The sequence below is a fragment of the Rhamphochromis longiceps genome, linkage group LG14, assembly GCF_057381845.1.
Source record: "Rhamphochromis longiceps isolate RC_006_pf linkage group LG14, R_longiceps_female_GT1.1, whole genome shotgun sequence".
Lineage (NCBI taxonomy): Eukaryota > Metazoa > Chordata > Actinopteri > Cichliformes > Cichlidae > Rhamphochromis > Rhamphochromis longiceps.
The window spans coordinates 23,903,372-23,920,154 of NC_140570.1; the positions used below are offsets into that span (position 1 = coordinate 23,903,372).

The 16,783-nt window shown below is 40.0% G+C and overlaps 1 protein-coding gene across 1 annotated transcript in view; it reads left to right on the forward strand.

Moving 5' to 3' along the window:
* Positions 1–16,783, forward strand: part of dscaml1 (Down syndrome cell adhesion molecule like 1) — a 101,273-nt gene that overhangs the window by 25,968 nt on the left and 58,522 nt on the right. The gene's annotated exons all lie outside the window — the stretch shown is intronic.

Below are 16,783 nucleotides of genomic sequence, written 5' to 3' on the forward strand. Positions count from 1 at the left end.
TGTTCTGCATAGAGATTGAAATGGCGGGAGAGATGGAGGGAGGTTGAAGGAGGGAGAGAGGGAGGTAGGAAGTGAGAGAGGGTTGTGCACGAGGAGAATTTCAATGGCACTCCAATCATGCAGGCAGTCTCGTTAGCCCAGGGAACATTTGCATAGCGCTTCGGCGAATTCATTTGGCGTTACTCAGAGAAGATGGCTCCCTTTTTCTCTCAGCTAGTTAGTTATTCATTAAGCACAAGGTGTTCAGAAGCACATTCACGCGAATTTCTCATGCATCCGTGTGTGTGTGTGTGTTTTTGTGACCTGTTGACCGGTGTGCCTTTCATGTTACACTGTATGTTTCTTGTTATATAGGCTTTGTTGCAGATCTACCTCCCATGAGGTTTGCATATTTATGACTGACTGGATACGTGCCCTGGATCTTTCCACGTATATCCTTACAATACTGACTAGGTACATGCCAGCAGACAGAATTGCTGTCAGATATTGTGCCAATTGCAGAGCCAACGTCAGAGCATTACTCATCACCCACCGTGATCTCGCCAACAACTTCTTCCTCAAGTAGTGACGCCGGAGCTTTAAATTTTATATCGCTGCTGCCTTTCTCCTCCTCTTCCATCCCAAGAAGCTAATTAGGGGAAAAAAATACATGATAGAGGTTCATACAATTAGATTTTTACCTCAGATCATCACTAATGGGGAGCATAACTTGCCTAAAAAAGCATGTCACTTGTAAGATTGGTTAGGATTGTGTGTGTTTGTCAGGGGTGGGAGTATGGGTGGTGTCAATGAGGAAGCAGAGCCAGTAAGTGAAGATGACACACATAATGAAGAATGCAGTGGATGTGTTATTCTAATTATCCCACTGACACCTCCTTGCGATCTAATGTTGTTTGACAGTGCACAAAAACCATGGTGAAGAGCTGCACTTGTATGCACATTTGTGTGTGTATGTGTGTGTGTGCTGGGTGTGTGTGTGTGTGTGTGTGTGTGTGTGTGTGTGTGTGTGTGTGTGTGTGTGTGTGTGTGTGTGTGTGTGTGTGTGTGTGTGTGTGTGTGTAAGTGCGTGCGTTGGAATCTGCAACCAGGAATTTGCAGTGACAGTGTTTGTCACATGTGCTTAAGCTGTAGGGTGAATTCACTTTGTGTGACCTTTGCTTAAGTTGGTCTGCTGCTCATTTTAAGTAGGCAAACACCATAGTTTGTGTTTGACACGAGTTACTTATTTCACCTTTATTTGAAAAAAGAGAACTGCATCATGTATTGGCTTCAAATGGTTGAACTGCACTCTTAAGTAGGTGAGAAAACATGAGCTGGAACTGTTTAAAGTTAGGAAAAAAAACTGTGCTGTGGGCCAATATTTATTGTTTTCTTCAAAAAATCAAATAGTGTATGATTGGTGAAACCATACAGAAGCATGTTTTAAGTAAACATTTCAAGCTATTATCTTAAAATTTCAACTAACTAAAATAACTTGAAATTTCAAGTAAGTCAAAATTTGGAGATAATAATTGAAAATTCAGGTTTTTCTTTTTTAATGGCCGAAATAAGCTTCCATAAACACCACCAGCTGATTAAACTAAAGGAAAAAAAACGATTTGGAATTAATTGATTAATGGTTTAAGTCATTCTTGAGAAAAAATGAAAATACCACAAATTCCTAACAGGTTTTATAGAAGACGATTTGCTTCTTCTTTGCATCATTGTCGACTTTTAGAAGTTGTGATGTTGTGACAATTTTCTGCCATTTGTGGACAAATTGGTTAATGATAAAATGTGAGGCTTTATCATTATTGATCATTTTCAGTTCAGCCCTGCTGTGTACAGAGTGCAGTGTTGCCATTAAACACTGAAAATGTTTCATTCGGAGTCAAGAATATGATGACTTTGACGACTGTAATCGCAGCAGATAATGCTGAAGTTGAGTGTCGGCAGGTCGAAAAATGTGTCTAGTTGTTACATTTGTGTTAAAGAAAAGGCTACATAAGCAAAGGAAAAGAAAGAAAACAGAGCATTCCTATGTGCATCTGTAGTTGTAGACATGCATGTGTTTCTGTGTATTTGTGTTTTTAGTAGTGCGCTGGGGGCAGGGCAATATGAGAGATATCCTGTTCCAACACATCCCCGCTGGAGCTGACTTAATGACCCATGACCTGAAGATGTACATGCTAGGAGAAGAGAGAGGGAGGGTGCAAGGAGGCAGGGTAGCTTAAGAGGAAGAGGAGGAGGAGGAAAGCAGAGGGGTGTTGGACCGGGAACAAAATGGATGAAAATTGAAGCAAATAAAGCAGAAAAGAGATGAAAATGTGTTCTGCTTGATGCATTGCTCTCTATTTCTTTGTCCTTCCAGTCTCTTTCTCTCTCTGGAACACGTCTTTGTCTGACCAGCGTCGTGTCCATCTGCTTGAGGAGCTCCTCCTCTTACCTCTCTTTGTCTGCCTCTGGCACTCTTCTCACTTTTCTGGATCCACTTCTTTTCTTTGGGCTGAAAGATCACAGTTAATCAAAGTCAGGATGGCGACAGCCGACAGACCCATGACACGCAGCCCACAGTGGACACAAGCAGAGGCAGTAAGGGAGAGACAGAGTGCTTCAAAGTAAAAGGACAGCGAGATAGCCGTAGAATAAGAAGACAGGTGAAACAGGTTTGCACATTTGACCTGCACTTCCTTTTTTTTTAGTCCTTCTCAATTTTTATTTTACCCTTTCTGACACTTGCCATTTTTATTGGATTTCTGGACTTTCCCGCCCTTCCCACTCTTTCCCTCTAACCTCACATAACCTCTGTCATATCTGTTAAATTCAGATGTGCATCTGCCTGTGTGTGTGTAAGTACATGAGCGCATGTGTGTGAGCCCACTGATCTCCCTTGTCAGCAGTGCCATCTCTGTGTTTTATTAATAGCTAATCAATGAGCTCTCTGGGATCTATGAGATGGCCTGAGGACTCCCATAAGACATATGCCTCCGTATCAGCGCACACACATCAATAGCTCATAGAAGTCGGTGGAGTATAACACATTTAGAGTTGGTGTTGTTGTTGTTTTTTTGTCAATACCTTTTTTTTTTTTCAAGTTTTCGGTTCGTATTTTAATTTAGCTGCAGCAACAAAGTGGTGCAAGCAGCTCAGATCCATTATAGACCGATTCACATCTGCCCTTCATGTTTCCATATCTGGTTTGTTTGTGTCATAAATGCACTCTTTCTTTCTCACTTTCTGTTTTACCTCTGCCTCCTAGGGTTCTCTTACTGCTTGACTTGACATTTATTCCTCTGAAGCGCTTATCAGGCCCACTTGATCGCCTCTTGTTTTGCATCATTATTTTTCTTCACATTCTGCTATTTTCAGTGTGTCTGCCCTCTTCCTATTCTTCCCTCACCTACCTATTTTCTCTGCGCTCACTTTCTGTGCCTTAGCTGTTGGTATTTTGAAAGTGCAGCCTGTTTTTTTTTCTTCTTTCCATTTTGTTTTTTGTCTGTTTTGTTCATGTGCATAGCCATTGTTTTACGATGCCCAGGGCAATCTGGGTTTTTGTTCCTCTCACTCACTGGGGACATTGTTTGAAAACAGAAATGTGAGTTTCAAATGTCTTTGGAGGAATCCTCCAACTTTTTGCTTTTTCATTTATAAGCACCCAAACTAAATAAAGGATACTGCTATTAATAATCCAATTTTTGGTGTGGTCAACAAACAAAATTAAACATTTTGTTTTAAAAATCCACTTTTAAAAAAGTTAAAAATGCACCTTATTCAAATATAATGATTTATCCATAACATAAAGTCATTAAAACTTCTACTAAGTCCCCAAAACAGAACCCAGTCCTCCCCAGAATTCACCCCCAGTTAATGGGAATACACGATTGCAGTGTTGTGCAGATATTTGGAAATGTTTATGTGTTTCTTAGAAGTCATTCTGCTTAATTTGTCTTTACTGTAATGGGTGTATCTGATTTTTCAAACAAAACTCCTGAGTTTTATTGTGTTAAAGTGACAGAACAGAGACAAAGTTTAGGCTAAGCCTTAAGTTTCTGTTTTAGTGCTTTGGTTTACAAACTTGCATTCGCAGCACCATCTATAGTAGCAGCCCAGGTGTATTAGCAGCTTACGGCCGACACCATGCCCTTGTAAAATTTTGCAATTTTGTGGTGTTTTGTGAGCAATGTTTTTCTCTTGGACAACGACTGTCTGAGCAGTCACTGAAACAGCTTTTGACTTGGCTTAGACTTTATGCCAAGTCAAAAGAACGTTCTCATCTGTTTTTCAATGCAGTGACACATTTTGTAGGTGGGAAATCACAACTCAAAATTGTGTCCTTTTCAACCTCCAGGTGTTCAATGCACAAAGCCAGAAGAAAAACCTTGCCGCCTCCAGGTTTGCTATGTTGCGCATGAAGTAAAGTTAACAATGTTAAGCTAGTAGTGAGAGCTTGCATCAATTATGACAATACAGCCACAGTTTCAAGTGAGCTAAAGGACTAAATTAATTATCATTCAGCCGAACTCATACGTAGAGAAGCTCTACTTTATTTTTATTGTCCAAGATTCCATTATGTGGAATAACATCAGGACTTAGAAAGAGCATTACATTGAACTTTTTTTCTTTGAATTTTCCTAGACACTGGAAACTTTCACTTACCAGTTGTCACTGAATGCAGCACGGAGAAACACGCTGCCATAGTGAAGGCCATTTTTTAAAGGAAGCTTTCTTATAACCTGACTATATTTTGTCTTTCAATACTATTCCTATATCCAGCTGCCCTCTGACAAAGAATGTGTGTTTTGGTGTGTGAGAGAGCAAGAGAAAGAAGGCAATCTTTTTACATCTAAGCTTAGCTGACTAAGGCTCCCAGAAGACAAAGAAAGGGTGAGAGGAGTGCGGGAAGCGAGAGTATAGTGGAAAAAGAGAATGTAATTTGAATCTCATATACATTTCAGTTGAAAGTCATTTTAGCCTTGGTACATTCTCTCTGGAGTCAGTTTTACACACACACACACACACACACACACACACACACACACACACACACACACACACACACACACACACACACACACACACACTCCCCCACCCACACTTGTGGACAAAGCTCTTGTGTATGAGCACAGATTGACAGTTGAGTGCTCACACTACAGCTCATTCATCCTTGTTGACTACATCTCTGCAGCCAAGTTGAAAATGAATGATGTGTCAGATGCAGCCTCTCTACAAAATAAAACATATTGTTTTCTATTGTAGCTACAATTGCTTGCATACAAATACAACATTACAGTTTTTTACAGACGCTAGGACACATTTCTCAATACTTAGGTCACTTTTGCAAAACTCCTCACACAGTGAGCACAACAGAAGTCTATGTGGGCTAAACTGAGGATCAGTTATCATTGTTTTGGCACAAAATGCATTCAATGACTACATCTCTCAAATTTCATGAATTATTTTCTCACTCAGACACAACAACTGCCAAAAATCTTTGTACGTACAGGACATTTTGCATGTGCTTACATACTGTTTTCAAAACTGTTAAACTTATGGCCAAAACAATAACACAATGCAAAACTTAAAAAGACAGCAAAATCCAACAGCAATATTTTAGTGAAACATATTTTAAATCTAAAAATGCAGTTTAACCAGCCACAGCTTATTCTCATTGTAGATGAACATCTACACAGATGTTACTCCTTCAATTTTTCAACTCCTTCAATTCTGGCATGCCAGAAGATTCTTTCCTAGGTGTATTGCCCTAGATGACATAAGATTTGATGTGGATGAGAACCTGTGGCCAAATGGAGGAGACCGAGTAGATTAGCATTACTATTGTATGTGTATCAGTGGATGGTGTGTATACAAATTCTTGTATTTTGGGATTACTTAGTGCAAAAAAATAAAAATACATAAACAAATATTAACGAATTCTGCATGATGTCCGATTCATTCCAGTAACATATATTGAAATTATAAACAGAGATGTGTCCTTGTTTTACACAAGAAAACACTGTGTAATGCTACATGTTGTTAGTGTTTTTTAGGTCATTGTTTTGTGGGTGACAAAGTGTGTTTGTCGGCTGTCAACCTTTGCTAGTGTTCTGGAAGAATGAGTTTATTTGAGACCTGAATAAAGTGTTTTGGTAGTTGTAGTGCATTTTGAATGTGAAATGAACTGCTTTGCCAAGCTGACGGTCAGTTAGGAGGATTGTGTGAAGTGTTTTGCAAAAGTGACCTAAGTATTGTGAAATGTGTCCTAGCGGCTGTAAAAAACTGTAAAAGCTGGTAAAAAGAAAGAAAGGAAGGAAAACAACCTGTGGGCGACAAACTTGTTTTTGCGTTTACATTCCTCCAAAACATGTATCCTAAGAAAAAACACAGCTGCTTTAAAACTGTGTTTGGTGTCCAAGTGAAAAACTTTAGAAGTTTGATTTTTTTAGTCTTTCTGGGCAGTGGTCTTAACTTTTTGGCCTTTTAAGAGTATATGTGCAATTTTGGAAAACCAGGAAGTTAATGACACTGTTGTGACTTAAACCTGCCAAGGCTACATATCAGGCGGTTCTTGCAATGTCAACACTGTAGAGAGAGATTTTGACTTAAGCACTCTCACTCGCCAATGGCATCCATCCCCAGCATCCCCCGATTTGCTTTGTGTGTGTGCATCTGTGTAAGCATGTCTCTTTTCCTCTGAATAAACAGTGTTCCCTTTTCCTGCAGGCTGACAAGTGAATGCCTTGTTTATTTCTGTTGACTGGAAAAAAGATGTCTATTGGTCCCTTATACCTACAATTCTTTCTCATTACCCATCTTTTTTTTTTTTGCAATTTTAGACTAACATAGGTGGGAATGATAGAGTAATCAGCTATAGGACAGATGAGAAAACAAAAAAAAAGAGTTTCATGTTTATTACACAGTTATTAACATTAACGTATCTTCATGCTGTGGCAGCTTATATAGACTGTAGTTATGTGGCACTATGGAATGTATGTTGAAAACAGTATATTCAGTTCTATCCGCCTGATACACTGACCTGATAAACTGATCCCCCAATTCATTTGGTATCACCCTAGAGGGTGTGGGTATAAGTGGAACTTGACATCACTTTACTGGGCATGCAATAAATTCTGTTCAGTTTTTTAAGTGCAGGATAATGTATAACATGCAAAAATGTGATTGCTGTTATTTTTAAAACACACATTTTTAAAACCACCATGTGCATACACAGTGTGTTTGCACAAGTAGTTAGGTGCAGATTAGCCAAGTAACTGCTGCTCTGATGCCTGGCATCCTGGATTCAGGTTAGTTTCTGTTGCTATGGAAACGGCATAAACTTTCATGTAACCTCAAGCTGTAGCTATCTAAAGGCATTTAATTAAGCCTATCTTTAGTTCACAATATCGGAATATTATTAAGCAGTTCTCTATTTATAATAATATTTAATTCACAATAACATCAATGCATAAACTGTGAAAGAGCATTGTGGAAGAGTAGCCTGGACACACTGACATAACTAATTAATAGTGGTTCAAAACCAATGTCAGAGCCCCAATTTTTCTGTAATTCAGACTGAACCAGAACAAGCATATTTTACCCACCACAAAAGATTTGAAAGAATTCTGCTTCATACAGAGAAGTACATTGCTGCATCGCGTTTTCTTCTGTTTCTTTTCAAGTGACCAATGAAGAAAATTAAATCTTCAGTAACAGTTTAAACATTTTCTCTCAAATGAATAAAATTAAAATGTAAAAGTTGGTTAAAAATACGCATTTGTATCAGGTTAAGTGACTCCTATCGAAGTGTCGTTGGAGATAACACCCTATCTGCAAAATAAAATCTTTATTGTGTTTTCCTAAGCCAGATAAAAAGGTTGCTAAACATAAGGTTGTTAATTGAGTCCTGCAGTCAATAAGTGCCTTGCCCCATTACCGCTGTTGCTGCTGTTTTCTTAGGACATAAATAAATGAAATACTTTATAGTACATCTTCATGTAAACCATAATTAAGAGGGTATTGATGCTTAAATGGATCAAGATATGGATGAATAGAAATAGTCAGTTGTGCTGCTGAAAATAGTTAGATTAGCTAGATTAGTGTAGTTATAACTAATTAAAAAAGTTATATTATTAATTTATATTAAAAAATTGGATGTCAACTGGGCATCATTTGCATCTAAAAAAATCTAAAATTTCTTTGTCCATCAACAGAAAATGACCCAATTTTTCAGTGTTAGCCATTATTTTATTACCTATTACGTGCATGTTGCACATGCTCAGTGTAGGAGGTGGGTGGGTAATTGTAACATCAGTTGATAACCTCTGAATATGACTGTATGTTTTCCTCTCCAGAAGTCGACAGCATGTAGCAGTATTCCACTAATAGGGAGAGTGGCTCTGCATATACGCAATGTGTTGCTGTGCAGGACAGAAGCATTCTGCCACGCTTAGAGTGTGTGTGTGTCTGTGTGCTGTGTGTGTCCTATCTGTGGGCTTGAATTTGTACATTTAAGTATGAATATGCATGGTTGTGCATCTGTGTACTTACGCTTTCGTCTGCTTTTTCTTCCATGTGTGCACACTCAAAGTGTATGTGGGACAATAATTTTGGACTTTGGGGAGAGAAAGAAGATGAAATAGAGATACAGACTCAAGGAGAAATTGAGAGATAGGAAGAAGAGAGCTAAGAATAAGTGATGAAAGAAAGATGCAGGATAAAGGGAAAAAAAGAAGTTGCCAAGGAGAGATTGATAGAGAGAATAAAAGGCAGAGGAGTACTCTCCAGAGATATGCTGCACATGGGGACCAAAGACACTTTCTGCCACCATAAGCATGTTTAAATTTTGAACAGGCACTTAAGAGGGACAGCACAGAAATGCATATTTCTCAAAGAGGTTCGGAGCAGGCGCTTGTGGGTAAAGCAGTGATTTTTATGAAAGACAAAGAGGTGTTTAAAATAAGGGAGTGAGCAGAAAAGGGGAGAGTTAGAGTGGAAGAAGAGAGGGGAAAGAGAGATGCAGGCTTTCTTAATGGAGGTGTTTTTGCTTCACTAATTTTAAGGCCCATTTAACAGAGTGTGCTTCTTTCTACTCTCCCACTGCCTCTGCCTCGCTCACGCCCCATCCTTCCATCTCACCCTCTCCTCTCTTTCCCTACATCTTCAGTTAATTTAATGAAGGGTTACCCGATTGCTTTTAGCATTAATATTCCAATACCAAGTGATGTAAATAATGAATGCAACCTTCCCCTGTTCTGTCCCTCCATCTCTCTCACTCTCTGGATGATGTTGAGCCCCATCTGTCGTCTCTGCGGTGGCACAGAGCACTCCCCAAGGATGAGAGGGAAAAGTGGGATAAGAGGGCAGGGCGAGAAAAGGAGGGAGGGGAGGGCGAAGGGTGAGAGATGGTGTGTCTAGATGGAGCATCGCTGAGATTTTGTGGTTGTGGTTTTGTTTCAGTATGAATAGAAGATTTGTTTTACACATTTGAATTTAGTATCACAGCTGATCACTACACTGTGGGCTTTAATGGTCTCCAACTACAGACCTGGATTCCAGGTCCAAGAGATTTCTGAGGGTTTTGGATTCATTTTCACATGCAGCACACAGTTGTTTCTTTAACTTACCCGATTTGGGGAATACCCAGTCTTTTATTTGAGAATAATTATTGCAGTTATAGTGGGATAGTTGATTTTTTCATAGGTAAAACTTACAGGAAACCTGACCAAAAAAATCTGATGCTTAAAGAAAAGTTCATATTTTGCAAAGACAGTTCTCTCTCAAGAGAGAACTTCAATGTGTTGAGCTCTCATTTTTGAGTCTCCTAAACATGCAGAGAAGTGTAGGAGGTACAAGGAACATGATGGGCAAGAGTTGTTAATTTTTCAGTGAATAGAGATGGAATTTAGGGGTAAAATAGTATTTATATTAGTGTGTATGTCAGTGATTTTTGTTCATTTACCCAAATAGGAAGAATTCCAACTGTACAGACGTTACCTGTAATCCAACAACAATGAATGTGCAACTGTGGCTGTGTTTTTGTGTTTGGTTTAGCCTGTGACTGATCTCACAGCTCACCAGGAACTACAGTTCTTCTCTGATATCCTCCACCTTCATTTCGTCTGATCTGCACATTTGTGAAAAAGACTCATAATGCCTCACCGTGAAATATGATCAAATTCCCACCCACCTAAATGTTTTCCTTTGACTTTGTATATCATATCACTGTTTCTCACATTTGAACGTTTTGCCGTTATTTAACCAGAAAGTGAAACTCATGAGATGAAGAGTTTCTTCCATCAGCAGCATTAACCTAGAATGTTTTTCTTTCTGATTTCACTTTAAGATAGACAAGCCTGGCCAATCCCTGTGATTAAGGTAAAAATAAAACAGTGACAGTGAGTCTGTTGATGACAAGTTCAATTTAATATGTGCATTATAATGTTAAACATTTCAGCACAAGGTCTAATGTATGCTAGGAAGCTTTTTAGTCACAAGAGAGGGTGAAGAAGAAGATACTGTGAAAAAAGGGAAGTTGGAGAGCTGGTGTCTGGTTTAGACTGCAGGCCTCTTGCAAACTAGTAATGAGTGGAGCTAATTAATTTAGACTCTGCCAACAGATGGCTAAAGCCACATGGCAGCCACTAAGGGAGGTACTCCTCTTTCCTCTCACTCTCTGTTTCTCTTTTCCTTTAACTGTCTCTGTCCATTTCTTGAGCCGCACTCATTGTTAGCCCCTATGCTTCATGTGTGTGTGTGTGTGTGTGTGTGTGTGTGTGTGTGTGTGTGTGTGTGTGTGTGTGTGTGTGTGTGTGTGTGTGTGTGTGCATGTATCTTCGAAGTTGTCACTGGCAGCCAGAGTATTTGATCGATCTTCACTGAGCAAAGGCCTCTGGAGTAGACATGGGAGCTTTCAGGCTATTAAGCAATTATACACTCTCAAGGTGGTCACCTCAACCTTTAACACAAAGAGAGAGAGAGGGTGAGAAAGTATTTTTCTAGGTATGCATTTGTTCCTGCAGGCAGAGGAGACTGGATGGAGGGATGAAGAAAAGGCAGATGGAGAAATGGTGGAAAATGATTTTGGTATTAATGGCTACATTTGTCTGCAGCTTCGCTTGCTCGTGTAAACACGACTCCAGCATCATATTGTGACCTCACCCCACTCATCTACCGCCACACACATACATACACAGCCACTTACCACTTAAATCTACTTCTCTCACAATACCACCACACACACACAGAAGCCACACTACAACCACTCTGGTGTTTCTGCAACTAAAGCCATTTCTGAGGAGTTTCCCTGAGTACCTAAGCGGGAAAACACATTAAAGTTTAACTCGTTGGGGAAATAAGGAGGAAGGAAAGGAATAAAGGGGACAGTATTGTCACACACGCTATTCTTCCCTCGCTACCCTCTCACTCTCTGCGGTTCACTTTTCTTTTTCTTTGCTAAATCAGAAGGCTGAAGAATTTGAAAGGGATAAAGAGAGGAGACGATCAGGTATTGGGAAGAATATTGATATTCAGTAATAAGTCTGTCCCGCTATGATGCATTATTTTATTCCACATTTTACACAACTGAATCGGTGTTTAGCCACTCGAAAAGAACCTGCTGTCCACTGTATAGTTCTGAGAGAAATGTAAGTAGTAAAAATTACGTGTCTTTATTCCAACCCCTCCTTTCCAATAATGGATTTCCCCTTTTCTGCCGAACGACAAATGTCTCAGGGTGCAGAAACATAAACAGATAAAAAGTGAGGGAGGGAGCAGAAAGAAAAAAAGGGGGAGAGAGTAGAGGACAGATGGGGTAGCTGGCAAGCACGCGGCACACTTTGCATGGGAGTGTGTGTGTGTGTGTGAGAGAGAGAGCGAGAGACACAATAGTGGTAATTATCCTAGCCGTTGAGTGCACAGAGAGCTTGGCAGTATAGGGTCTGAATGGGGGGGTGGGGGGGGTGGGTGGAGGGAGAGAGGGATAGGCAGTCAAACAGTAATATAATCATAGTCCTTTGTGTGAGCGAGAGCAGAGGGCAGCTCAGTGTCAGCTGTTATTGAGTGCTTATCCCCTAACGGCCTCCCCTACACGCAAACACACGTACACAAATGCACACAATGTACAGCCATGCCGATGAAATCGCACTATTCATGCAGTGCTCAGCCACTTTCACACGTCGGTTCCCTGCAAATCCATCAGTCACAGCCGAACAATGTGCGTTATTTAAGCCAAACATTATGGCTAATCTGACATGCAGTGAAGGGTTCCCCGTTGTTGCGACAGGTGACAATTTGAGTTGCTAATACAAAGCTTAATCACTATGGTAACTAGTGTTAATGCTTGAGTTGTCTTAACTACTGCACGCAACGCAAGCTTTGTTCATTCATCATCTGCTTCTCATTTACCTACTGTGCAGGAAATCTGCAATCCCTTCTGCTTTTGGAGAAAGTCAACATCTCTAATACTGTATGTGTGCACTTGTGCTGGTAACATGGGGGCATGTAATGCACATTTTATGGGCACTTCTCTTCGAATCCTTTACAATAGAGGAATCAATAATTGAAAAAGTAGTCAATTAAATCCCAAATAAGACACTTATACACAGCTGTAGTCTTAAAATAACAAAGATGTTAAAATAATGGGCTTGCGACAACATCAAGTTTTGTGTGTGTGTGTGTGGGGGGGGGGGGGGGGGAACAGCAGCAGTTAAACAGTGTGATATGGAAGCATGTTTAGGACTCATAAATAATTCTCTGGCCTGGTCTTGATCCTTCAGCCCAGAGGAAATCCCACAGCAGACTAGATAAAATGCGCAGGACACATCTTAGACTTGACCTTCTACTGTATCCTCACACAGACACACTGAAGCCTCCTTAGACATCTTTCTTTCAGCATGGCCTCTTTCTGTCTTTTGACCCTCACTTACTCTCTCTTTCTCTCTCTGTCCCAGCTCTGCGGGGATCGGCTTAGCTTCTGCACATCCTTGATGATAAATAAATGTTTCGCTTTGTCTCCACATCAATAATGCAGACTTACTTTAAGTGCTGCTTTGGGGGCTTATATTCTCCGTCTTTTTCCTCTGTTCTACCCTCTCCCTCACTTCTTTCCTCACCTCCATTCTTCCATCTGATAGAAGACAAGAGGCAGAGAGGGAAAACTTCGAAAAGCACTCAGAACCTCCTCCGGTATTTCAAGGACTACCTGTGGCTTTGTGAGTGAAAAGCATGGGTTTACTAAAGCAACAGGAGAGAACCACAAAAAAGGAGATTAAAACAGATTTTGATTTATGAAAAATTATTATTATTGATTGAAAAGTGGGAGAAAAGGCAAATATTCATTCAAACCTGCTGTGTTTTGACTAAAAGAATCAGCTCAGCAGCTCTACTCAAACACAAAAAATATAAGGCTTTTTTTTGAAGTGTGCAGAGAAAAACATGATTTTTACAGATATAACATATTCCTAAGTTACAAGCCAAAAAGTTACATTATTGGGCTCCTGATTTAGTGATCTGCTGTCCTGCAGAAACACACTCAACTCTTTAGGTTGAGTTTTGCTTAAGCTAGATGGTTTCTGTAATGTGTGTGTGTGTGTGTGTGTGTGTGTGTGTGTGTGTGTGTTATGTACTGGGCTCAAGCAGCAACACAATCATCTGTGGCATAAGATTTTTTTTAAATCTTATCTTCAAAAGATGCAGCTCTAACTGTCATGTAGATCTGGCAATAGATTATAGAGTACTTTCTAGACTCATGACACAAGAAATGTTATACTTTATGCAAGGACCAGGCCGAGCTGATTTCACAGCCTGCCTGAAGTAACACTGTCTACGACTGTCTTCAACTTCTCATCATATGTTAACGATGTCCTTTTTGATGACCTACCTCACGTTACCTTGTCATTTATCCTATTATTAAACTTCTTATCTCTTCATTTGACCGAATATTTCCAGGGAATTTCTTTATTGGAAGATATTTGTAGCTGTTTCTTATCATACTGAAACCAGTACTGCAGCTTGTGCTAATTGTTGTACTCGTTTTAAGCTGTGTAAGAGCACACGTCTAAAGAGAGACTACACTTAATTAAGTTCCAATACAAGAAGAGAATTAGTCCATAGGAGTGAAGGCAGGTAATCAAAAGGAAAGAAAGGAGTGAAGGATTTCGCAGCATAAATTCATCACCTGATTAAAAAACCAGATAGTGCTTTGACACTGCAAAGACACATCTGCGTGATATGACTTGCATGCACGTGTGTACTTTATATCCATGTGCAAAAATAAGCCCATATATGATTAAATAATAGAGAACCTTTTGGTTTATGGGAGGGCATAATCTCCCTTATTTCAACTATGACTATGACTGCTCACTGCAATCTAGGCTGCTTTCAAGTCTTATACTCCTAGTGCATGGAGAGTATCGAGATGTCATGGTGACTAACTACAGTGCAACCAGGTATCATTGCAAAACGTGTAATAGACACGCTGATCCACCGTAGGCATTTTACGCTTTGTCTCCCCAAAATGAATCGATTAAGCTAGGGGACTGATATGGATATACATGTAAATGTGTTAATAATTTCTGTTTAAACACTTTATCGTGATTATATTTTCATGTTGTCTTGAAAAACAAATCTCCCTCTGCTGTTACTGCAGATTACTGCAACTTCTGCATGCGTGCACATTTCACATTTTGGAGAGGCAAAGCGTGAAATGGACACCGTGGATCGGCGTGTCTGTTACACGCTTTGTCATGATATATATCAGGTTGTACAGTGAGCTGCTATTGATATGTAAGTATCAGGTTACTACACTGAGCCCAATTTATGCCAGTTATAGTAAACCAATTAAAACACCAACACCTCCATAAGATTAGGGTTGAAAAAACTGAAGGAGATAAAATTATTGAGATTTGTTGATCTTAAATTGATAGTTACTGACCATTTGCTATTGGGTGTTGTTTCAAAAATCAAACCATAGGATATCCCTAAGCAAAAAATGGGCTTTAAAGGCAAGGAAACCCCAGGAGAGTGGTGTCTACAACAGGCTTTCATTGCTTAAGACAATTAAGACAATGAAGCCCATGTCTCATCACCATAAAGTCACTCAGAGCGTTGGGAGTGTTAAGGGGGGCGTAACAATAACATGGCACAAGGCACTCATTGCCTTATTAGCAACAGCCATAGCTGCTGTAACTATGCCTTTGGATATGTACTATACATACATACATTTTACTTCATCTAAACTGCAGGATAATACTGTACATAGACGTAGCCTGTAAATGTAACCTGACAGTAAAAAAACGCCTAAAAAAGTGTGTCAGTATTTGGTGAAACAAGCAGCAGTGTGTGTGTGTGTGTCATTGTAGCCTATGAGTTTCTGGGTAAGGAGCTGCTGTGTATCAGATGTGATGTGCAGTGTATGCTGTGTGTCACAGCAAAACAGCTGTTCTTGCACAGAGCCGTTGGGCACCTGTGTGTGTGCATGTGTGTGTGTGGGGGGGCAGACTGCCTCGTATCGCTGTCACTCACAGAGACAGAGAAAGACACTGATGTTGGTTCGCACTGACACTTATTTGACTCCACTGTCCTTAACTCTTACCCTGCTCCAGGCAGATATCTGCGTTCTTGTGTGTCGTACAGTCATATCACATCAAACCTTGGCACCCAAACACTGGCCTACAGCCCATTCCTCTGCTCCACAACATTTTTTGGCTCTCCCACCATATTTGCCCTCATTTTTTTCTTCTCTCCTATCCCTGTTTCATCAAAATACCTTACTAAATACTTACATTTAAAAGCTTTATGGTCATTTTATATTGATTTGTTTTGACATGAGTCACCTGGTGGGTTTAAGGCGTGGTTGGTCTTATCTGATTTCAGTATTGAATCCAGCACTCATTGGACTGTTTAGTCAAAAATAATTTTACTCCTGCACATGAAAAAACAAAAACAATATAAAATAAAATATATATAAACTGGCAATATAGATTGCACAATGGAGCAGAGCCACATATTGGACATGTTTAACTACATGCTTTTTATGTACTTTAAATTTTTTAATTAATTTTTTACTAGTATGTGAAAGAGGTCAAGTCAAGGAAACCCCGGTCTCTTATAGAAGCAAAAATAGATGATAATGACTTTGAACTAACAGAGGGCCAGTCGTCACCCTCTAAGTCAACAAAGGGTTTGATGCTTACCTGAGTTAGCAGAACATGGTTTTTGTCTTACAAAAAAAATGTGTTTTTGTTACAAAATACTGTCTCTGATGGGGCTGTACTCTGAATTCATAGGGTTAGGTCACAGCACACACACACACACACACACACACACACACACACACACACACACACACACACACACACACACACACACACACACACACAGTCAGCAGTCATGTTCTGCCAGCACTTCTTGTAATCCCTCAGACAAATTACAGCGTCTTCTCCTCCTCTTCCTTTCTCCTCCTCCACCTCGCTCACTCTACTATCTCCTTCCAGCTGCAATTGGATTTGGATAAAGATGGCTTTTCCTTTTCTTCTCTATTCTTCCCTGCTTTGGCTAAAGAGGGATTTGCCCAGGGAGATTACACACAGACGCAGGCATACCTACGTGCATGTTCACAGACCACAGTGTGGAGACATTGTATTTGAGGAAAAACATCTTTGCTAACAAACAGCCCCCACCCCTCTACCTCTCACACCCACCCCGCCTGCACTATAGTGACAAGCTTCATAGCCAGAGGTCAACAACCTCTCTTGCCTTCTCTGTCTTTCACTGCTTCTCTCCCTCACAGTTGGTCTTTACGACTATTTAA